Consider the following 25858-nt stretch of genomic DNA (forward strand, 5'->3'; position numbering starts at 1 on the left):
ATGGGTCTGGGGGGCCTCTTGGGAAGAAATGGCAGAGGAAAATTCACCCAGCAAGCGGCTGGGGGAAGTGGGAAGACCAGATTGCAACATAAATACCATTAAGGCCTCTCTCCTAACTGCAGTTAAAGCACTTACTTGGCAGTCATACAAGATGGAGATCCATCTAGAACTAACCTACATGCTGGCTCAAAGTGTACTTACACTAAACAACAAATTGAACTCACTAAATGAAAAGCTCGACAAGTGGGGTAACAGATGGAAAGATGACAATGTGGTGGAAGGGAGCTGCACTGATGAAATAATAGACAAACTATCAAAGCTGCCAGACTTGCTAACTAGTCTCATCCATCATTGTAAAGTAGCAGATGAAACTAATACAAAAATCAGCAGTTAGACTCCAGGGGAAAAGCAGCAGGATACAGTAGCTACTGAAGTAATCCGCAGAGGGGGATCTTCCACATCCATTGAGGAAGGCAGTAGGGAGACGGAATCAAACAACAGGTGATCTATTATTGCACATTCAATGCAGTCAATCTCTCTAGACACTATTGCTTCAAAAAACAGCCCAGAAGTGCAAGTCCCAGAAGAAACTTCCAAGCCACCGCCTAAGTTTGATACTGGGAATAATCAACAGTTACAACTAACAGGACGACAGAAGAAGAATTTGAAAAAACACTCAAAGCCACTAAAAAAATCAATAGATTGAATTGTACTGGAAAAGTTGCACATGCATCCGGTAATATGCCAGTACAGCTGGAGACCTACCCAATTTTCCAGCAGAGATCATCATCTGCTTTGCCACCCACTATCTGCTCTCACGCACGCATTAACTCATTCATTGGGGAAGGCCCAGCTGGAAAAGGAGATTATAATTGTAAAACTGGAAAAATGTGGAAAGTAGTCATACTAATCGGCTGGCAGGGCCTACAGTAAACTCCGACCAGGCCCTCCCCAAAGTCAAGGGCTCCAAAAGGAAATAGATGACTGAATTCCAATGATAAAACAAGCATCCTCACAGAGGGCGAGACAGAGTCTGCGAAGGGCCAAGAGCAGCTTTCTAAAGCTGAGGGAGGTGACAAATCTATGGGAGGGGCTATCCCCAATGAGAAACCTGTGATACATCAGTCCAAACTCGAGGAGAGGAGGAGGTCCTCAGGGGCCAACGCAGCAGGGACACCCCAATTTACAAACATCAGAGGTTCAAATCCACATAAAAAAGCAATGGAGAGAGCATGATGATCCCTGTCAACTGGCAATGGGCCCAGGAACAAACCGCTCAAGGATACAAGAATCGATTAATCACGACAGACTCTAAAGAGATGAGGGAGGAAAGTCCCCCGCTATTAAGTCAAGCAAAGCAAAAATGTGACCACCACGACCATAATTCTAAGTAAGAAGTAATTCCATCCACAGAGGTAACAGAGATGGGTCAGGAGTATGCCTGGAGCAGAGAAAAAAGCCATCAATCACCTGTTTTTATAACTACTTGAGAACATCCTGTCACATACAGATGAGAGTATAAGAAGGAGCACAATGGAATACTAAACATAAACGCTGTAAATTCTCAGGAAAACAATGATCAGCTGGCAATGATATTCACCCTTTAATATGCATCACAGGCACCATCGGATATACTTAACAGAATCTCACAACAGGGGACCTCTGACCTGTAAATTTCAACACGTATGCAGGGATCATCCAGAGGGAATCTACACTAACAACATGGACTGACCAAAGCATGGTTGAGGGAATATTTGAATATGAGTGGTTACTGGAAAACTGGAACATAAAAATCAGTAAACCAGAGATAGAACGCTACCCTCAAGTGCTACTCATGGGAAATCAAATAACATGCCCAGTTAAAAAATATTAATTGCCTTAAAGGGAACCCGGGCAGCAAAGCCGCTGATGGTAGACAGGAAAATTACCAACAGTTGACAAGGAATACAGGGCACACAAGAAATGGTCACAGCAATTCAGGAGGACGGGATTGGGACTGGCTTCCCGTAGCTTTGACCACCAAAGGGGAAAAGTATTTTTAACCATAAAGGGCCCTCATTAAACAAATTAAATAATGTCATAAAGCTAATCAGCTGGAACGTGGCTGGCCTGGCCTCCCTCATTTCTAGCCCCGGCATTGAGGGCTTTGTCAACAATGTATGGTGGTCATTATGACATTGGCGGTGAGTGATAAAGTGGCGGAAATACGGGCAACAGGCTGGCGGTAATTACCGCCAAATTATGACCATGGCAGTGAGAACTCCCATAGACAGCCAATGTACCACATCCTCTGCCAGGGCAATAACACTACTCACCACGGCAGTAGCCAACAACAGCCAGGCGGAAAACAAGGTACCACCCACCATATCATGACCTAACAATCTGCCATTATTTCCGAGGCGCAACCAATGCCATCGAAAGCCTGGCGGAAACACTGCACAGAAGACCAAAGGCTCACCATCAGAGACACAGAGAAGAACAACACCACCATAGAACCGGAACTGCAAGTCTTCCTGATGCTTTTCTACACCATGCTCCACCTGGAACACCAAGGCCGACGAAGACGACAACAGTGAGTACAGCTGTCTAGCACACAAGGGAGGGAGGGAGGAAAAGGACAGTGACACACACACATGCACAACCCACATCATCCACACCCACCATACACACAACCAGCTGCAGATGTAGACCAGTGGCACACGGCACACCGCATAATAAAACAAACACTTGATTTTGGAAGTACTGAAAATGTATTAGGAAGGCAAAAGCCACTACATGATCCAGATATGTACAATTGTCCACAAAGGGCCAATGCCCAGTCCAAAGCACTAAGGGCTCACATGGCCACAGGGCACAGTCCTTAACTCGTTTCCTGACGACATCCTCACGTAACTGTGCAGGGGCATCATTATTGAAGTGGGCAAGCACCTCAGGGGGAAATGGGGTGGTGGGCACCTCAGCCGAAGTCAGGAACTTGCCCACTGGTTCTGGATGGGGCTCCATGCCCATTTCCCTTTGCTGGGGAGTGCAAGGTCACATTATCTGAGGTGGGGAACTCGCCCACTGCTTCTTGAGGGGCCTCCTTGCACAGCAGTCCCCGGAGGGTGGCCTACATGTCCACTGCTGGAGGTGAGGGCTCCGTGACCACTGGTGGTGGTGGTACCCTGCCAGCCTCTGCTGGAGGTGAATGCTGCTGTGTCTCATCTGTGGAAGGTACCTCCTGGGCAGCCTCTGTTGGAGGCGAGGGCTGCTGTGTGGCAGCTGGAGGTGAGGGCTTCTTCAATTTCATGGCAGGAGTTTAGGGCTTCTTCCATGTCCTGACTGTTGGAGTGGGATCCTTCCCCTTACTGGCTGGTGGAGTGGGATCCTTAACCTTCCTGGCTGTTGGAGTGGGATCCTTACCCTTCCTGGCTGGTGGAGTGGGATCCTTCCCCTTCCTGGCTGGTGGAGTGGGATCCTTACCCTTCCTGGCTGGTGGAGTGGGATCCTTCACTGTCTTGCCTCCAGGACTAGGAGGTGCCTCCACTGTCTCTGTGGACTGTTTGGCTGAGGTTCTGGGCTGGGTCATTGGGACCCTGGTCTTACGGGCAGGATGGGGTTTGGAGGGGGAGGGAAGAGGGAAGAGGTCAAGTTGGGCAAGGAAAAGCTTCTTAGGGATGGGGTGGGATGAGGGACGAGGGATGGCAGTGGAGGTTGAGGGAGAGGTTGTTGGAGGAGTAGTCTGCTGGACTTGGATGCAGATGCATGGGCAGTGTGCTGATGTGAGGTGGATGGCTGTTGGGTGTTTGAGTGCCTGCGTGTGTGTCCTATAGGAGGGGGGGACAGACAGTGTAGGAGAGGACACAGGGGATGTGTGGATGGATGTTGTGGAGGTGTCTGCTAGTAAGGTGTGTGTACTGCTTGGTGTGGTGGTGCTGGTGGTGGATGTTGAAGCAGTGCATGCAGGTGTGAGTGTGGACGTGACTGTGAGGGAGGTGGAGGAGTAAGAGGAGGGGGACACAGTGGAGGAAGCGGATGTGGTTGTGTGTACAACTGTCTGGTGTTTGCGTGAGTGCTTGTGGGCTGAACTCTGCTGCCTGTGTTTGACTGTGCCACTCTTGTGTGATGTCTTGTGTGCATGCTCATCTGTGTGTGTGCATGGGATGGGTTGGGGTTGAGGAGACTGCGACTGGGAAGTGGTAGTTGGAGGGGCGACGGTAGGAACAGGGACAATGGCTGCCATCAGAGAGGAGGCCAGAGCCTGAATCGATCTCTGTTGGGCTGCCAATCTACCGTGGATGCCCTCCAGGAATGCACTGCATTGCTGCATCTGGGATGCAAGCCCCTGGATGGCATTCACAATGGTTGACTGCCCTATAGAGATGGATCTCAGGAAGTCCATAGTCTCCTCACTGAGGGCACCAGGGCTCACTGGGACAGGGCCTGAGGTGCCCGGGATGAAGGAGATGCCCACAATCCTGGGTGAGCGGGCATTGGCAACTCGCTGAGGAGCTACTGGGAGGGCGCTGCTGGTATGGTGGTGGCAGCTGTACCTGCCGCTGGGATGGTCACAGAGGTGTCCACTGCCACCAGGGAGCTTCCATCAGAGGAAGTATCTGAGTCAGGTTTGTCACCGCCTGTCTCCGCCGTGGTGTTCCCCTCGCCCTCCATCCCACTGGTTCCCCCGGCATTGGTGGACTCTGTCTCCTGGGTCCTGTGGAATGCAGTTCCCTCTGTCGCCAGTGCTCCTGCTCTTTCGCCAGATGATGATAATGCACACATGGACAGGATGACAGAAGGAAAAAGGGGGAAGAGAGAGAAAGGGAACACAGTGTCAATTACTGCACCAGCACCAAAGTTGGCATACACAGCACCGTCACACACAGCGATCAGGATTGAGCACTATGCATTGCACTGCCATTGATTTGGGTGGATACCACAGCAAGATGAGGGCCAAACACTGCCAACTGCACCCCTCCTGGGACCCACAAAGCCCTGACTTACATGGAATGCAAACAAGCTAGGTTACCTGCATTTACCATACACCCACTACCCTTGAGCTGGATCATGCTGCAATGTCTGGCCTGGCATTAAGGGGCACCCACTAACTCACACACAACACCCGGATCCCGTGCCACCTACCAATTATTGTAGTGATGCCCACTGTACTCACCCCCTTGTGGCTGCTGTGATGCCCTTAAGTGCCCATCCAGCTCTAGGTAGGCCACTGACAGTATGCGGGCCAACAGGGGGTCAGGTTCCGATGGGCACCTCTTACTCGTTGGGAGGCCATCACCAGCTGGGCCTCTGCGGTCTTCTGTGCCCAGCGTCTCAGTTCCTCCTACCGTTTCCTGCAGTGGGTGCTCTGCCTGCTGTAGACCCCCAGGGTCGGCACATCCTTGCCGATGGCACCCCACAATCCCTTCTTCTGATGGGCGCTGACCTGCAGAGGAGTCACAGACAGGAGGACACTGTTAACCATACAATCCAGCCTGTCACACATATGGCCCACCAATCCTGTTTCCATCACCATTGGCACATACATCGTCCAGCGCCCACCATGTACACTACCACCAGACATCACCCTGATGACATGATGCTTGCACACACATCCCCATGCATCCTTCCACATGCATCGTGCCCATGGTGTACTCACCCGTAAGTCTGGAGGCTCATACAGCAGTCCATATTGGGGTAGGACCCCATTCACCAACTCCTCCGAATTGAAGGCAGGTGCCCTTTCCCAGGTCACACGAGCCATGGTAGGTTCCAGACACAGGTCACAGCAGCACACACAGTGTAGGTGTCGTCCTGTGGAAAGTCAGGAAATAAGTGAGGATTTGGATATAAAATGCGGTCACGTCCGCGGCAGCGTATACCATCACAGCCAGAGCAGATCCCCACTGGCCACTGCACTCCATAGAGCCCCATATTAACTAAAGCAGAATTGCACGCCGGTGCAAGACCGCCCTCTGCCACGACGCCTAACGTCGGCAGAGTTACCTCACTTCCACCTGTCCCAAGATACAGGCCAGGCGGTCGCCATTTCATGGTGGTGGACAATGATCAGATAAACCATAACTGCATCATTGCCTAAAATAGAACATACATTGCCATTCCCACTGTCCCAACCTATTGATGCTGTATGTATACTGAGGTGGTGGTTCTATTGTTCAAATTGTGACAGCCTACTCACTCTTGTGTCCCTTAAATACCCACTGCTGAGGATGAATAGGAAGAGGAGACAAACCCCCGTATACAGACCCCTTGTGGACTTGGCTACGCTGAAGGACAGGCACAATATACTCACCTATAGACTGAACAGGGCCACAATCACAGAGCTGTGGGGCCAATTGGAACCAGATCTGATATCAGCCATCCGTCATCCCACTGGGATCCCCCCTCTTGTGCAAGTGCTATCAGTGCTCTATTTCCTGGTAACTGGTTCTTTCCAAGTGACAGTGGGCTTGGCAGCAGGAATGTCACAGCCAATGTTCTCAATCGTGCTGGCAAGGGTTCTGTCTGCCCAGTGAAGCACATGTGCAGCTACATTGTTTTACCCCAGATGTTGGAGGAGATTTGGCCACTGTGAAGGCAGGATTCTATGCAATGGGCCGTATCAGGGCCCCGGCCGGCTTTTCACTGTCTGCCTAGCAGACAGTGAAAAGCGCGACGGGCGCAACTGCACCCGTCGCACGGCCACAACACCGCCGGCTCCATTCGGAGCCAGCTTCTGTGTTGCAGCCCTCCTTCCAGCTGGGCCGGCGGGCGCTAACATGGTTAGCGCCCTCTGGCCCAGCGGGAAGGTTGTAATGCCGGCAGCGGTCTTTTGGCATGAGGGCCTAAATTTCTTAATCTTGAATTAGGTAGAGCCTCTATATACGGGAAGTTTTCCGGATTCCTCCATCCAGCTATCATAGCCTGGGTTGATATTTTATTTTCTAAGTACTTCAGGTCTAATTCTCTTGCTCCTTCCTTTACTATTATTCTTAAATTATACTTCGAGATTTGCGCACCACACCATTGGTTATCAGGTAAACCTAGGAGGACGCAGGTCTTTTTTAACCGTCCTCTCACTTGTGATGCCTATTGTAACTCACTTATTATAATTTCTTTCTTACACAATCTCGCGATCTTACAGAACCCTTCATCTGTTATACTTAACCAAAACTTCAGTGCAGCTCGTAGGCCCAGATAAGTCCACGCCGTCATTTGACATTCTGCTCTTATGGCTTGTAACATACTCGCGGGGGCAATGAAAGCATGAGCTTTACGCAAATGCTTTCTTCTATTTACCAATTTAGCTTCCCTGAGAAGGTTAAAACTTCCACCCGATATTGGAATTGGGGACGAACCATAGCATTAAAAGCAGAGATAGCCGGCTGGAGGGAAGGTCCTCCATATTTACTATTGAATTGTTTTATTCCCCAGACTGAAGATAAGTCTTTGTTTTTTAAAGTTTCAATATGAACTTTCCATCTTAAATGTGAGTTGAACCATATGCCCAGATATTTATACTTTTACCTTCTCTATTTTTCCCCCCACTAGAGTGTAATTAAATGCGCTTTTCTCTTTCCCTATAGACATTATTTTAATTTTCTCCATATTTACTACCAATTTTTTCCTTTGACAGTAGGTATAAACCATCTCTAACTTCTTTTGTAGCCCTAACTCTGTCATATCCATTATCACTAAATCGTCAGCGTATAGTAGGCAGGAAACATGCACACCATCCATTTTTGGGCTTAGCCCATAAACCTTCCATAATAACCCTGGCAGATCTGACAAGAATAATGAGAATAAAATTGGGGCCAACACACAACCTTGACGGAGAGCATTCATTATAGGGATCCTTTTTTAAAGTGAGCCACTCATATCTAAAATTGCTTGGGCCCAATTTTGTGAATGCAGGCCCTGGAGAAGAAATAGTATATCCAAATCAATTCCTAGCTGTTTTAACATATCCCATAGCAATTTCCTATCTACCAAATCAAATGCTGCACGAAAGTCGACAAAACAGCAAAATAGGCTTCCTCGCAATTCAACTGATTTTTTTGCTAAGGCCCACAGACTAAAGCAGTGGTCAATTGTCGAATGCCCTTCCTTGAAGCCACCTTGCTCTGCTGGTATCAAATCTTTATCATCTGCCCATTCTTTAATTAACCCCAGCAATAACTTTGTGAAAACCTTTTCTCCTACGTCTAGTAAACTTATCAGCCGATAGTTTTTTGGATGAGTTGGATCCTCCTTTTTGTAAATCGGTCTTATCATGGCTCCCTTCCAACTCTCTGGAAAATGGCCATAATCAAGAATTTTACAAAACGTAACATATAAGAATTTTGTCCACCAGTCCATATTCTTTTTTATTATTATTGCTGGGAGGTTGTCTGGGCCTGCTGCTTTAGTTTATTTCAAAGCTGCAATAGTTTCTTTTATTTTCTGTGGGACAAAAGCTAATCTTATCTTCTCACCAAGCTTCCAGGGAATTCCATAGCTTTCTTCATCCTCGGTACCTTTATATACAGAAGACAAGTATTTATACCAGTCTTCTTCTCCAACCAAACACCGCATTGCTCCTACACTTCTGTGTTATTATCACCTCCATCATTACATCCCAATTTTTATTAATGTATTCTCGTTTCCTCTGTCTTATCAGCATTTTATAATCCTGTTTTACTTGTCGAAGCTTCTCTTCTGTAATAACGGAGGGTCTTTTCTTATAATCTCTTAGTAATCTTCGCATCATTTGCTTTCTACACCTACATTCCTGATTAAACCATATTTTACTATTGTTCATCATATATGGTTCTCCCTTCCTCTTTCCCGCTTGAATTTTTTTTAATTTACTTTTAAGGCAATTGACCATTAACGCAATCCCCTTATTATAGCCTTTGAATATGTCATTTGGGTCTTCTTCCATATTGTGGATGGGATAGTTTACAATAAAATTATTAAGTGTTTCTAGACTGCTATCTGTTAGTTGGGTCGTTACCCTATGGGGATACTCAACCAACGCTATCAGTGCCTTTTCTCTTTCTTTTTAAATTTTATTGGATGAGCGTAATGTTATTTGGAGCAGCCAATGATAACTGCCCTCTATATGCCCAACCTCAAAATTTTGCACTTCTCCAAAAACCAGGTGTTTACAAATGTATAATCAATAGAGCATTCCTGATTACCTGTTCAAAAAGTCTTTTTGGCTGGATGATCGTTCTTCATACGCCCATTTAGGCAAAACATACCCATGGATCCTAATATTCTTGCTAAGGCCAAATCACGGGCAGAACATTCTACGTTTGGAAAGATACTTTTAGGGATTTGTGCTGCTGCCAATAGCTCCTTATATAAATTGTCACTGCCATTAGGATCAAGTTTATGATTAAAGTCTCCCAACATTAAAGTCAGACAACCAGCGTTACCGGTGCATAATAGTTCCAGATCTTCCTCGAACAGTCCACGCTGTGTATTATAATCAAACGCATTCCCCGGTTGTATATAAACATTGTGTATCAGAAGCTGTTTAGTGCCACCTATTACATTGTAGAGATCTACCTGGCCTGCCAATAGCCAACGACATTTAGGGGGTCATTACAACCCTGGCGGACGGTGTTAAAGGTGCGGTAATACCGCAAACAGGCCGGCGGACAAAAAAAGGGAATCATGACCCTGGCGGAAACCGCCAACAAAGACAGCCACTTTAACACACCGCCCGCCACGGCGGTACAGACAAGCAGCGTGGCGGTTACCGGCAACAGACAGGCGAGAGACAATGTACCGCCCAAACTATTACAACCCGCCAATCCGCCACCTTTTCCGGGGCGGATGCACCGCGGATAAAAACACGGCGGAAACAGCTTTTGCTATGGGAAAACGCTCACCTGAACACATCCCACGAGGAACGAGGACACCATGGAGCCGGAATTACAAATCCTACCTGCCCTTGTTTTTCTGCTCCTTTACTACCAACAGCTACGTAGGCGCAGAAGATACCAGTGAGTACTGCACCTATGACACGGGGCAGGGGGGAGGCAAAAGTTAGGGGGACACCCACCAAACACCCCCACCCCCACCCTCGCATATCACAACATACACACCAATGCAGTTACAAAAATCACAGTAACAACCCACAATCCCCCCGGAAGAATGCAAAGACAAAGCGAAATTCGGGCAAACATTGTAATGTGCCAATATACATGTCATACAAAAATATACAGATATATATATCTCAAAATCACTCTTATTTACACATACAATCCGAGAAGTAGTGCAGATATGTACACAACAATGTCCGTGCACCAACAGTCCAAAAATGCATGGGCGAGGCCCACAATAGATACCTGACCAAAATCAGAGAGAACACTGCCGGGGCATCAGATAGAAACACTACAGGCACCTCAGGGGGAAGGGAAGGGTGGGCACCTCAGCCAGATGAATGCAAAGCCAGATCCACGACGGGGCTCCATGCCCATTGATGTATCCTGGGGAGTGCAAAGCCACAGTCTCTCAAGTCTCTACAGTGGGAGGGGTGCCCACTGTGCCATCCTGGGGAGTGCAAAGCCACAGTCTCTCAAGTCTCTACAGTGGGTGGTTTGCCCACTGTGCCATCCTGGGGAGTGCAAAGCCACAGTCTCTCAAGTCTCTACAGTGGGTGGTTTGCCCATTGTGCCATCCTGGGGAGTGCAAAGCCACAGTCTATCAAGTCTCTACAGTGGGTGGTTTGCCCACTGTGCCATCCTGGGGAGTGCAAAGCCACAGTCTCTCAAGTCACTACAGTGGGTGGTTTGCCCACTGTGCAATCCTGGGGAGTGCAAAGCCACAGTCTCTCAAGTAGATGCAGGTCTCCACTGGTTCTGGAGGGGGACTGGTGCCCAGACTGGATGAGTCTCCATGTGAAAGTACCTGTCCTGTCACTGTCCCAGCTGCACATGGGATAAGGATGCTTGATGTGGCGGCCCATTCATTCCTACACGGTGCATGCCCTGTTCAGCGGTGCTTTGCCATGGCGGTCTTTGCCCTGTTCAGCGGTGCTTTGCCATGGCGGTCTTTGCCCTGTTCAGCGGTGCTTTGCCATGGCGGTCTTTGCCCTGTTCAGCAGTGCTTTGACATGGCGGTCTTTGCCCTGTTCAGCGGTGCTTTGACATGGCGTTTCAGGACTGTTCAGCGGTGCTTTGACATGGCGGTCTTTGCCCTGTTCAGCGGTGCTTTGACATGGCGTTTCAGGACTGTTCAGCAGTGCTTTGCCATGGCGGTCTGTGCCCTGTTCAGCGGTGCTTTGCCATGGCGGTCTTTGCCCTGTTCAGTGGTGCTTTGACATGGCGGTCTTTGCCCTGTTCAACGGTGCTTTGACATGGCGTTTCAGGACTGTTCAGCGGTGCTTTGACATGGCGTTTCAGGACTGTTCAGCGGTGCTTTGCCATGGCGGTCTTTGCCTTGTTCAGCGGTGCTTTGACATGGCGGATCTGATACGGACATTGGTGTGTGGCATGACGATCTCTACACTGGGCATTGGTGTGTGGCATGACGATCTCTACAATGGGCATTGGTGTGTGGCATGACGTTTCATCATTGCCCAGCGGGGCTGTGGCATCCTGGCCCCTCATGGGCTGTGACTCCGGTGGTGGTCTCTGGACCAGTGACAATACTTGTGCACTCCTGGGCTGTGATTCTGGTGGTGGTCTCTGGACCAGTGACGATACTTGTGCCCTCCTGGGCTGTGACTCTGGCGGTGGTCTCTGGACCAGTGACGATACTTGTGCCCTCCTGGGCTGTGACTCTGGCGGTGGTCTCTGGATCAATGACGATACTTGTGCGCTCCTGGGCTGTGACTCTGGCGGTGGTCTCTGGACCAGTGACGACGGTGCTGGCGGTTGTGTCTGGACCGCCGGAAATGATGGCGCACTTCTCCGCCGTGAAACTCACAACAGGCTGGGCAGACTTCCTCTGGACCTTCCCCACCTTTGTTGGAGTTACAGCTGACTCACCAATCGCCTTCGATCCCATGTCACTTGTTGTCCCACCAGGAGTCTTAAGACGGTCCCGTCGTCCACTCTCCATTTTCAGAGCCTTTACAGGGGGGGGTGGGCTGCCAGTGCCTTGGCTCCGGGTCCTACTGCCTGCCCTGGTGGCCGGTGCACTCCAAAAACCTGGAACGCGCACCACTGGTACTGGAGGCTTTTAGGCTGAGGCGCTACAACGGGACTGATGAATTGAAGGGGGGGGTGGGGGCAAAAAGGTCAATTTGACAGAGGGACAGTTTCTGACGGACGCTGGGATGGGTAGCTGGAGGGGGTCTGGGAGTGGAGGAAGAGGAGGTGGTTGTAGGAGGTGTCACTTTAGGTGTTTTGGGTGCAGGTGCACGTACTGGAGGCTGTCGTGAGGTGGATGGATGTTGGGTGAGTGATTGCCGGCGTTTGTGTACTTTGGGAGGGGGCGTCACAGACACATTGGGAGAGGACACAGGGGACGTGTAAATGGCAGTGGAGGTGGTGAGTGCAGGTGAGCGGCTTGTGGTGCTGGGTGTCCTGGTGCGAGTCCTAGTGCCTGTAGATGTGGTGCATGCAGGTGTGTGTGTAGACGAGACTGGGAGGGAGGAGGGAGAAGAGGAGGAGGGGGACACAGTGGAGACAGTGGATGTTGCTGTGTCTGTATGTGGGTGAGGCTTGTGTGAGTGCCTGTGGTGTGTGTGGTGCCTATGTTTGCTTGAGCTACTTGTGTGTGTTGACTTGTGTGCATGCTGGTCTGTAGGTGTTCTTGGGATGAGCTGGGGTTCAGGAGATTGGGTCTGGGTGGAGGAAGTTGGAGGGGGGAGGCTAGACACAGGGACAATTGCTGCCATCAGTGCTGAGGCCAGAGATTGCAGGGTTCGCTGAAGGACAGCCTGACCAGAATGAATGCCCTCCAGGAATGCATTACCGTGTTGCAACTCCCTTTCTACACCCTGGATGGCATTCACAAAGGTAGACTGCCCAACAGTGAGTGACCTGAGGAGGTCAATGGCCTCCTCACTGAGGGCAGCAGGGGTGACTGGGGCAGGGCCTGAGGTGCCTGGGGCAAAGGTGATGCCCACCCTCCTGGGTGAGCGGGCACGGGGCGAACGCTGAGGGGCTGCTGCGAGGGTGGTGCTGGTAGGGGGGGTGGCGGCTGTACCTGTAGAAGTAGGGCGCACAGGTGGTGCCGCCACCACAGGGGAGCTCCCATCGGCGGACGAGTCCGTGTCGCTGGTTGGTAATCCGGTGGCCGACGTGAAGCTCCCCTCGCCCTCCGTCCCACTGGTACATTCAGAGTCTGTGGTGTGGCCCTCCATGGCCATGTGGGATGCAGCTCCCTCGTGCTCCGGTGCCACTGTACCTCCGCCTGATGATGCTGATGTACAAAAGGACAGGGAGAGCAGGAAAAGGGGGGGAGACGGAACAAAGAGAGTTTTAGTGCATGGCATGCCGCTACCGTTGGCGGACAAGACAGACGCAGCAGCCCCCTGCATTACGCCATGCTCCTGACCTCTGCACATGCAATTTCTGGGACATGGCCTACATGGCAATGGTGGAAATCTGCGCACATGGATGCCACAGGGGCAACTATACCTCAACTTGGCACTCTGCTGAGGTGGGATTGAGTGCCACATGGCCTACATTATGGAGGGGCCTTGCCTACCTAACTCGCCCTGGCCTAGGGACACCCACAGCCCACCTCCCCCACCCAGACCCCTCCACTGCACGCAAAGTCCGCTGAATGAGGTTGTACTCACCCCCTTGTGTCTGCTGTGATGTCCTCAAGCGCCCATCCAACTCCGGGTAGGCCACCGCCAGGATCCGGAACATCAGGGGGGTCATGGTGCGACGGGCACCCCTCCCACGTTGGGAGGCCACCTCAAGATGAGCCTCCGCCGTCTTCTTGCTGCAGCGGCGAATGTCCTCCCATCTCTTACGGCAGTGGGTGCCCCGTCTCTGGTGGGCCCCCAGGGTCCTGACCTCCTGGGCGATGGCACGCCAAATGTCCCTCTTCTGGTGGGCTCTGACCTACATGACATGCACAAGGAAAGAGGAACAGTCATTACCAAATGCACCGTCAATGTGAGTGGCCCCCTCCCTACTCTGGCCATGTGGCCCATTCATTCCCATGCATAACTGTTCTATGTACTCTGCCCCCTTCCCTCTTCCACCCAGCCCTCTCTACCCAGGCCTAGCCCATACAACGTGTTCCCTGTGTACTAACCTGTTGGTTTGGAGGACCGTAGAGTAGCGTGTACTGGGGGAGGACCCCATCCACAAGTTTCTCCAACTCCTGTGCAGTGAAGGCAGGGGCCCTTTCCCCAGACGCAGCAGCCATCGTCGCTTCCAGACCGAGGTCACAGCAGCACTAGCAGTGTAGGTCCTCTCCTGTCGAAGGTCAGGTATCTAGTGAGTGAAGAGATAGAAAATAGCGGTGATGTCCGCGGCGGTGACGTCCGCGGCGGTGCGCATCATCACCGCCGGCGCACCTGTTCATTGGCTCCTGGGACCCATAGGGTCCAATGTTAACCAATGCAGCATTGCGCCGCGGTCTATGACCGCCTACCTCGACGGTGTGCAACGCCAGCGCAGTTACCCCACAATCCCATTGTCCCAGTTTAGAGGTCAGGCAGCCGCCATTTCAGGGGCCCCCATGGCTTCATTTACTACTGCGTCACACATAGCTAAGCCTATACTCAACACACATACAGGAAGGTTTTTTTGTCTGGTGTAGTCTTGTGTGTAACTGTGGGTACATACCTGGAGGAATAGTGACTGGTTCTTCGCTGTTATCCTTCTTAGGCACCGTCAGCTGGGACACATGAGAAGATGGCGGAATCCTCCGGTGTAACGACCGCTGGTGGACCTGTTGACAATGGAAGAAAGACATATCATCGTCACCTACCGGTTTGACCATGCCACAATCCAGGAACTATGTACCCAGTTGGAGCCAGAGCTGATGTCACCAATCCACCATCCGACTACAATCCCCCCTGATGTGCAGGTGCTGTCAGTGCTCCATTTCCTTTCAAGTGGGTCATTTCAGACAACAGTGGCCATGGCATCAGGGATGTCCCAGCCTATGTTTTCCAACGTGCTTTCCAGGGCGTTGTCTGCCCTGCTGAAACACGTAAGGAGATACATAATTTTCCCTGAGGTGGAGGATTTGCCTACAATGAAAGGTGATTTCTATGCCCTTGGACATATCCCGAACATCATAGGTGCCATTGATGGGACCCATGTAGCTCTGGTCCCCCCTGCAGGAGTGAACAGGTGTACAGGAACAGGAAGAATTATCATTCCATGAATGTCCAGATGGTCTGTTTGGCAGACCAGTACATCTCGCAGGTAAATGCAATGTTCCCTGGCTCTGTGCATGATGCCTACATCCTGTGGAATAGCAGCATCCCTGATATGATGGGGCAACTGCAGAGGCACCGTGTGTGGCTATTGGGGGACTCTGGTTACCCCAACCTTTCCTGGCTATTGACCCCAGTGAGGAATCCCAGGACCAGGGCAGAGGAACGGTACAATGATGCCCATGGGCGGACTAGGAGGGTAATCAAACGCACCTTCGGCCTTCTTAAGGCCGGTTCAGGTGCCTCCATATGACAGGTGGATCCCTATTCTACTCACCGAAGAAGGTGTGCGACATCATCATCGCCTGCTCCATGCTCCATAATTTGGCATTGCGACGCCAGGTGCCTTTTCTGCAGGAGGATGATCCAGATGACGGTGTTGTGGCAGCTGTGGAGCCTGTGGAGCCAGTGGACAGTGATGAGGATGAAGCTGAGGATGAAGAAAACGACAAGAGGGAGTCAGTCATACAGCAATATTTCCAGTGACACACAGGTGAGAACATTTTCTGGTTTAACATTACATTAACTTTCACACGTCTACCTCTATCCTGTACCTACATTTCACTCACTATTTGTTAATTGAGTTGTGCCCTTCCATTTCAGTTTCACAAGTGTGGTACCCTACGTGTCAACTGCTTGCATCCTTCAAGGGCGTGTGATGTGTGACATTGGTATGTTAACCTTACAATGGGTAACCCATTATGACACTGTAATTGATAATACAAAGTTTCAAATCATAGACTGACTCAAGATTTGTTTGGCTTTCAAGGGTGTTTATTTAAGTGCTAAAAAAAATCAAGGAAGGTTGTAAAATGGGGATGGGTGATGGTGGAGGAATGTCCATGGCAGAGTCCAGTCTATTCGTCTCACAGGTGCACTGCCCATCTGGGCATTGGAAGTGGAGCTGGGGCAGTTCCAATCTGGACAGGGTGACAAAGTGGGACAGTGGGGGGACAATCAGGGTGGTCTTATTTCCTGGCGGGGGTCTTGCCATCTTGCTCTGTCCTGTTCCTGGATCTCAGGGACCGCTTGCATGGTGGTTGTCCGTCTGCAGGGGATGGGGTTCTGGTGTGATGGTCCTGTGGCGGGGCGTCCTGTCCACTAGTGCCGGCGGAGGTGGTGGGCAGTTCGTCGTCCTGGCTAGTGTCAGGGGCCCCTTGGAGTGCCACGGTGTCCCTCAAGGTCTTTTGAATGTCCGTCAGCACCCCTACGATGGTGCCGAGGGCGGAGCTGATGGTCCTGAGCTCCTCCCTGAACCCCAAATACAGTTTGTCCTGCAGATGCAGGGTCTCCTGCAACTTGTCCAGGACCGTCGCCATCGTCTCCTGGGAGTGGTGGTATGCTCCCATGATGGAGGATAGGGCCTCGTGGAGAGCTGGTTCCCTTGGCCTGTCCTCCCTCTGTCGCACAGCAGCCCTCCCAGTTCCCCGGTGTTCCTGTGCCTCCGTCCCCTGGACCGTGTGCCCACTACTACTTCCCCCAGGTCCCTGTTGTTGTTGGGGTGGTGGGTTAGCCTGGGTGCCCTGTAGTGGTGGACACACCGCTGATTGACCTGTCCTGGGTAGGGAGGTTTGGACCCGCTGGGTGGGTGCTGTGCTGGTGTTACCAGAGGGTGGCAGCTCGGTGTTGGGCTGTGGCTGGGCAAGGGGAACCGACTGTTCTGAGGCCCACGATGGTCCGGGCTGGTCATCAGGATCCAGTGGGGCAGAGCTGCTGTCGTCACTGTGGGCCTCTTCTGGGGGTGGAGTGGTGTTGTCTGGACCATCTGGTGCGGTGACGTTCCTTCGGGTTCCTGCAGGGGTATAAGAACATGATTATTGCATCTGTGAGTGTAATGGTGTGCAATGGTTGGGTGTGCGTGATCCCCAGTGCAGGCATTGCTGTGTGGGGGCTTGTTTGGGGATGGTTGGGGGGGTGTTCTGGGTATGTGCAGTGGGCATGCTTTAGTGAGGGGTGCCCATGCTTAGTTGTGTCATGCAGGGCTTGGTGTTGGGATGGGTGCTTGGTGTCATGGGTAGATTAGTGATGATTTGGGGTGATAGGGGAGGGTGTGAGGGTGGGGGTGTGTGATAGCTTGCAGGTAGGGTGGGGGATGTGATAGTTAAGATTTGAATTACCAGTGTCCCATCCTCCACCGACTCCTCCGAGGCCCTCTGGATGCATGATGGTCAAGACTTGCTCCTCCCATGTTGTTAGTTGTGGGGGAGGAGGTGGGGGTCCGCCGCCAGTCAGCTGCACCGCGATGTTGTGCCTAGAGAACATTGAACGCACCTTCCTCCGTAGGTCGTTCCACCTCTTCCTGATGTCCTCCCTATTTCTTGGGTGCTGTCCCACGGCGTTGACCCTGTCCACTATTCTGCGCCATAGCTCCATCTTCCTGGCTATTGATGTGTGCTGTACCTGTGAGCCAAATAGCTGTGGCTCTACCCGTAGGATTTCCTCCACCATGACCCTGAGCTCCTCCTCGGAGAAGCGGGGGTGTTTTTGGCGTGACATGGGGTGTTGTGTGTGATGTGTGGGGTGGTGTATGTGTTGATGAGTGTGGTGAGTGTAGTGGTATGTGGTGTTTTGTGCGTGGATGTTGTGTGGGTGATGGTGTTGTGTGCCTCTGTGTGATGGGGTTGTCAATAGCTGTGCTGTCTCTCTGGCCTTCTCTCAGAATTTCTGGTTGTAGGGGTTTGTGTGTGATGTGGGTGTGTATTTTATATTGTGTTGGGTGTGTGGGAGTGGTGTGTGTATGTGTATCAGGTGTGTGTATTTGGAATTGGCCAATGTGGCGGTGTTTTGTATATGTGTGTGTATTTTGAGCGCGGCGGTGTGTACCGCCAATGGAATCTTGGGTCGTAATAGCATGGGCGTGTTTCTGTTGGCGTGGAGGTGGAGGATTTGTTTCCGCCAGTTTATCGCTGACCTTTGGTGTGGTGGTGTTGTGTGGGTGTCTGAATTTCGGCAGATTCCGTGATGTGTGTCATAATAGCTGTGGCGGTCTACCACGGCCGCGGCGGTGTATTGCGGTTTTCTGCACGGCGGTAAGCGCCTTATACCGCCAATGTTGTAATGACCCCCTAAGTTTTTATTTCCGTGAACTTATTCGCTATTCTGGTAGAGGCTAGGGTTATTAGCCCTCTTGATGCATGTCCTGACCCTTGCCGAGTTGCTCCTCTAAACAGCCAAATGAAACCATCCACTGGTTACGGATGATCGCACAGCCAAGTTTCTTGGAAACACATTACATCATACTCTTCAAGCTCTCCTTTAAACCGCTCTTGTTTAAAATGTTTATTATAACCTCCCAGATTCCAAGATAAAACCAAATGGCTGTGCGGGGGGCTTAGTTCCTAATCCACATCACTCAACTCACCCCTACTATAATCATCACGGGGATTTACAAAGGGTTTAACACAATTCCTCCACTGTGGATCGTTACATTCTGAGACTACAGTCACACTTAAACTACCATTATTTCCATCCACACGCCTACTGCAATTTTTATTATATGACAGATTACATTGGACTTGATTTGGGAGCATACCTGCATGGCACCTAAGGGCGCGCCTATCATGTATCACGTCCTTTATCGCGTTTCCCTGCACTACTCTTATACCCTCTTTCATCAGCTCCGCCTCTGCTTGTAATACTGATCGCCTAATGTAGTCAGAGTAAAAGAGTGCTTTAGTCACCACTTCCCCCTCTGGGCTTAATATAAATCCTATTTGTTTTATATCATCTGACTCGATCTCACATAGGCTTGGGCACGAGGCCATAACTTCTAAGAGACGGGAACGATTTAAAGGTTTTAACTTCGTTAGGCGTTTCCTCCCCGTTTCTCTTCTCCACGGCGCCAAAAATATCCACCTTCCTTTACTCCCACCAAAGCTTTCCTGCTCTTTCTTATTCTCAGTGCCTATAGATGAAAATAGGACCCCACTTTTCACTGGGCAGGTTGTGTTAACTACTTCTCTGCACCCCCTCCTTCTTTCTGATCTCTTAATATTATTCTCTCCCCCAGAACCACTACTTTGCTCTCTTGATTCTTCTACTACTTTCATATCCACTTCCACTCCTTGTCTACCCTTCTTTCTTTCCCCTCGCCAGCTAACTTCTTTATTGGATATACTAGGCACTATTTGTAATGTGACCCCTTGCTTTGGGGATATGGCTCCCCTACCTTGGTCGCAGTCTGGCCTTGAGAAGTTGTCCTGAACAACATGCCCTAACTCCCACTTCCTCCTTCCTGCTGTTTTACACCCAACATTACCTCGCTTACTTTGCTTCCTATATTTCGGTTGGTAGGGTAGCCTATACGGACCATTACCCTTTCTCCTCCATCTCCGATTCCTCTTCATCACTAACATTGGATGTTTGGAAACATATACTGGAGGGTCACTTAATGCCTGTAATGTCTGAGCTATGACTATTTCTCCTCTTTCGTTATTTTGTTCGGGTGTATCGAAGATATCTGTTTCAGTTTCTTGATCCCTCTTTTCCAAAATAGGTCGTACTAAAGCAGGCATACTACCATTAATACATTTCAACTCTTCAGTAATCCCTTGTAATTGACTCTTATGGGATTTCCTCAGACTATTGTTTGCCGTCAGTACCTCCAGTATCGCTTGCAAGGTCTTTTGCATTAGAAACCTCACATCTAAAAATGACTCTGTGGGTACGGCGGTGGTATCTAACGCAGATTCAGACTGTCTACCCAGGGGTGACGATGGCAAAATTACATCCAGTTTACTCCCCTCTCCGACAGGCCCCCCCCCCACCTCTAAAGTAATCCTCCCTCTCATCCATTCTCTCAAAGCCAAGGCCAAGGCTGGTGCTGGTGCTGGACGGGGGTCCCTCCTCTAATCTTATACTATCCATAACATGCGGCGGGAGACATGGGGACGAGGATTGCCTGGGCTCCAGTGAGACCTTATGCCCATCTACCTCTTCAAATCCCTCCCCTAGGAACAGGTCCCCTATCTGCGATAAGTCTGAAGCTTGAAGATAATTTCTCATAGGACAGCCTATTTCACTCTGATTGAAATCCAACATGATATTACCAACTGACGCTTGTGACATATGGTGCATTTTTTTTAAAGTACTCCCCAACAAACTCTCTGATTGATACCCCCAGAGGGGTCCCAAAGGGTTTTTCACCACTGTCCCCATTGTCTCTTAAATGGCCCTCTTGGTCCAGCAACTGTGGTATATTTCCTCCGCTGTCTCCAGGGCCAACTTCACAATTTCCATATGGTGCTTCGGAAAGCTGGTGTTCCCCCAATGTTTCTTTCTAACTTTGGCCCCTTCTTTGTGCCACGTACTCGGGATTTACTCACTGGCATCCTAAACACTGCAAACTAGGTACTATTATTCTATGTCCAGAAGATAGTAAATAAAAATAAATTTCCACAATGATCCAAAGTTCATCACATTATTCCACGAAGTTCCACTTTACTCCCTTGCAACAACGTCAGCAGCTCGTGAGGTTGTAAGGTCCGTCGAACGGAGGAGCGGAGGAGTAGAAGGGTGAGACACAGGATGAGTGAGGAAGAGACTGGCGGCTTTTCCTTGAACACAAGCTGTCCGGCCTCTACTTAAGCAGACCAGTTCAGTTTCTGATTGACTGCGGCACCCTGTGATCTAGAGCTATTCTTCCACTCCGAGTACTTGGGGTGGAGAACAGTACTTCTCTGATATTTATCCTTCCTGTCGGTATCCTTGGGTGTCCTGGCTCCTTAGCTCTATTTCTCTCCCTCCTCTCCCTCCTTCGGTGGGGATACTCCCCCCACTCCTCCCTTCATGACAGGGGAGAGATTGGGCGCCGAGAGAGGTATTGAGGGCTCCGAGCGATGGGCGGGGAGCGAGGGTGCGACGGTGCGCGGGTGCGCAGCACAGGTGGCATTGGGGGCACATGGGGGACCGAGAGGAGCTCCCGGTCCTCCATGCGGGAAGCAGGAAGCAGCAAGAAGCAGCAGGAAGCGCCTCAAAACCCGGAGCTTGATACCTTGCTACCAGGCGTAAGGGAGGTCTCCGGGTGCCCTCGTAGAGGGGGCTCCGTACCTCAGGGGTCGGGCTTGCCTCACTCCTCTCCTCGCCCTCTCCCCAGGTTGCAGTCCTTCTAAATGCCCACTAGCCCTATGCAGGAGGACCCCCCCACTGCACAGGCCACAGACCACAAACTCAAACCAATTTTAAATTTGCAGTTTCAGTTTCCAAAGTCTCTCCAAATGTCATCGGCGCGGCGCTGCACAGGGGGGCAGGGGGGCAGGAGGCACACCTACCGCTGGCTGTTGAACTGTTTGGCTGGTCGATGTTATGTTGCCAGGCAGGCAGGTAAAAGTGTCCTATGAGCAGGGACTGGACTGGGGGACAAGGACGGCAAGCAATACGCCGGTCGAACGCCTCCCCGCCGCCTGGCCGTCCCTGCACCACGTCTCTCCTCTCCGACCGCTTAGCCGGCTTGCGTCCTGCACGCTCCTCTCTGCCCGTCCAATGTCCGTCTCCTGTCTCTCCAACGTCCGTCTCCGAGAACTCCTCGCCGTCTCCGAGAACTCCTCAGTCACTGCATCCGCCTTGCTGTGCTTCTCCTTCCTCCTGGTTTTCTCTTGTATCTTCTGATTAAAATGGTACTTCCCTGCTGTAGATAAACCTAGTGCCTACAAGCTGAATCGCGTATCTGTTCGTTTTCCCCGTAGGTCGCTCCACCTCTTCCTGATGTCGTTACTTGTTCTTGGATGCTGTCCCATGGCGTTCACCCTGTCCATGATTCTCCGCCATAGCTCCATCTTCCTGGAAATGGATATCTGCTGTACCTGTGCTACAAACAGCTGTGGCTCTACCCTGACTGTTTCGTCCACCATGACCCTCAACTCCTCATCTGTGAAATGGGGGTGCCTTTGTGGGGACATGGGTGTTGTGTTGTGTGTGTAAGTATGTGGGTATTGGGTACTGTCGTTGGGTGTGCATAGTGGTGTGTGTGAGGGATGTATGGGTGTATGTGGTGTATGTGTCTAGTTGTCGCAGTGGTCTTGGTGTCAGTCTGGTGGCAATGATTTGTACTCGTAAAGGGTTTTGGGTAATGTGGGTGTGTGTTTTATAGTGCTGTGGTTGGGTGTGTGTGGTGTGTGTATGAGTGTCAGGTGTGTGTTTTTGGTATTGGCCAATGTTGTGCAGTTTAGTATTTGGGTGTCCATTCTAAGCGTGTCGGTGTGTACCACCAATGGTTTACTGACGTTGAATGTCCGCCGTGGTGATCGTGGGTCATGATGTAGTGGGTGTTGTTTTGTTGGCGTTAACGGTATGGGTGTTCGTACCAACACTTTAGCACTGACCTTTTGACTGGCGGGTTTGTGTGTGCTGCAGTATTCTGTCGGATTGGTGTGTGTCATAAAATGGAGAACGGATATTTGCCACAGTGGCAGTATGTTGGCGGCTGTCACTGTGGCAGTAAGCAGAATTTACCACCAATGTCATAATGAGGGCCTCTGTGCTTTCAGGAAACCTGGACGATGGAGCCACTAATCTTACTGGGCTTTACAACAATTCAGTCTCCTACACAAAAGATAAACTTGTTTGGAATACATGTGGGAGGTGTTGCAACATACATTAAATTGGTTTCTTGGAAAAATCAACTAGTGATGTTCAAGTGACAACCATATATGGTCTTGCCCCTACCAAAAAAAAGCGCTGATATCGGTTATAAACTTGTACATAAACCCCACTCAGGAAAATAAAGAGGCAAAGGTTAAATCAATTTCTTCCTTATTAAAGGAATTTTTCTACGAGCATCCGGATCACAAACCTATGATTGCAGGAGATTTTAACACTCACCACCTTGGTCAGGAGGCGGGGCTCCCTGGATACTTCATAATATCAGCCCTAAAAAACCTTTTTTAAGGAATACAAATTGAGAACGACCAATTGAAGTAACACAGTAGTGGGCACACTTATTCCGACATTCAAAAATATCTCCACACTAGATTACAACTTTTGAAGCCCAGCATTAATGTGTAGATGTTTAACTCACAAGGTGATCAACAGATCTGAAAGTGATCACAAACCTGTGGCATTAGAAATTTATCTTGGGGCCAGCGGACAGCAATTATCCTAGTTTATGCCCATTAAAAAAAAAGGATCAAATGTAACATGGGTTGCAAGGCAAAATACGACCTATGGAAGCAGGCCAATGGCCCATTAAACTTTAAAACTGGGACAAGCTAGATCAGTGAGCAGTGGGAAAACATGATTAAGAATTTACACGTTTCTCTTTGCAGTCCAGCGCAGCACGGGCATGTAGGGAGCAAAAGGCAAAAAGCTGGTGAGTTTTTAGCAACCAGGGAATTTATACAGAACAAAAGCAAATGCAGGCACGTAGAAATGCAATGCAGAAGGAATAAAACCCCTGCAGTGGAAGCTCTAAGAAGGCAGGCAAGGAAAGAGCGCAAGGGAGTAAAATGGAAGTTGAAGCAAAAGGAGATCGAAGAATGCTGGTCCCATTTACATGAAATGTTGCAACCTAGCAAAAGCTGAGAATTTTAGGACTATGTTAAATCTTTGCTATATGCATCAGTAAACAAGGTCAATGTGATATCTGCCAGTGATTGGGAAACCATGTGGGCAATCTCTATGTGGACCCAGAGTACGCTGATGCCCAGGATACCACTGGGTTCTAACATGATTAAGATGGCCTAGAAAATACAATGCTAACTGTCACTGTCAAATCAGTGAAAGCATCGGTAGCATCAAGCGTGACAGGGCACCTGGTCCAAATGGCCTTCCAGGGAGCACATTCAGAGATGATCAAGTTTTTTGGGCTTAACCTTTGACCACCCTATTTAATGATTTGTTATACTACTCTGTGGTCCCAGAGGCCTGGAAAGGCTCAATATTGCATCTAATCCACAAAAAAGGAGATCCCACTCTTCCTGAAAACTATAGATTAATAGCCTTATTGCATGTGGATGGCAAGGCCTACGCAAGGATCCTGCTCCAAGAACTTGAAAACTCGATCACCGAAAATAACATCATACCTATATACCAGATTGGCTTTAGACATAGCTCTTCCACACTGGATTATGTTCTTGTTCTTCCGTATCTAGGTCAGAAAGCACTGAAATCATCAGCACAGCCGCTTTATGCTTGTTTTATTGATTATAGTGTGGCTTTTGACGGTGTAGTGCACCATATTCTCTGGAAGAAACTGGCGGCTTGGGAGATACCAAGGAAGCTGTTAGCATCTATAATTGCACTTTATTCCAACACCTGGGTGAGAATCAAGATCACAAATTCACATGTAACCAAGAAAATCCATACCAACAACAGTTTAAAGCTAGGCTGTGTCATCGCCCCTTCTCTCTTCAATGTGTAAACAGCCGATCTGGGCACGGAGTTGCTTAAAGGAAATTCACTCCTCCTAAAATTGGGTATGACAGTGCTCCCTCTAATCCAATATGCGGATGAACTGGTCCTGTTCACTCAGACCTAGATAGGGCTGAAAAGGGGCCTGGGTATTTTACACAGCTACAATGAAAAAAATGCATTGAGGGCAAATGCGTAAAAAAACAAGGTCTTGGCCAAAAAACATCAAAGAGATTGGAATCTCAGCCCGTTAAAAATAGAGACCAAAGACAAGTATCACTATCTTGGAGTTTGGCTATCAAACACGAGGAAAACGTCATATCAGGTAGCAGCACTGATAGCCAAAGCAGAGATAACTCTATATGCTTTAGCAAAACACCATCACCGGCTCCAATCACCGACATCAGAGGCAATTAGGAGAGTTGTTACAGCGAAATTACTACCTGTAATCTCCTATGGTCACCTTGCATATCCTGGCAGGCTGATAACACTGCTGGAGAAGTGCCAGATGAGAGCCTATAAAAGGATTTTTTAGATTCCTAAACCAATTAGACACACAGGGATACGCCTGGAATTTGACATAGTAAGAATGGATATAAACTGTCTAATTTACATAATTAAACTCTTTTACTGTGTCTGCAGGGTCAGTACCAATAGTTTGAGGGGGTCCCTGAAAGTAATCTTTAGAGATGAATCTAATAGCTCGGTCATACACCTCAGGCAAGCCGAGGAACTTTTTATTTTGGCTCCTTCCTACATATCGGATCCAAAGGCTCTGTTAAAAAAGTCCTTGAAAGAGCTGGGTGTGCGAGCTTCTAGAGGAAATAACATTGCCATAATCTGGAATATTAGTGGTGCTGAGGTATTAGCTGAGTCTTATATAACCACTAATGGCCAACCGCATATGTAAGCAGCACTAGGAGCCTGTGCGTTCCAGAGTATCCTGCAAATGCGTCTTTTTACTCTCCCCATTTGGGACTATAAATGCAACTGGAAATCTTTGCAGGGATACTTGCAAGAGTGTACCCTATGTAATTACCATACTGAATCAATAATACATTTAATATGTTGCTGTCCATGCTTGGCCTCAGAGAGACGCCAACTATTAAAACCCTTCTTCTTGAAATATGGTCTGAGAACTTGCAAAGAAGCTATAAAATATATGTTTACTGCAGTGACCCCTATGGA

The sequence above is a fragment of the Pleurodeles waltl genome, chromosome 1_1 (assembly GCF_031143425.1).
Source record: "Pleurodeles waltl isolate 20211129_DDA chromosome 1_1, aPleWal1.hap1.20221129, whole genome shotgun sequence".
NCBI classification, from domain to species: domain Eukaryota; kingdom Metazoa; phylum Chordata; class Amphibia; order Caudata; family Salamandridae; genus Pleurodeles; species Pleurodeles waltl.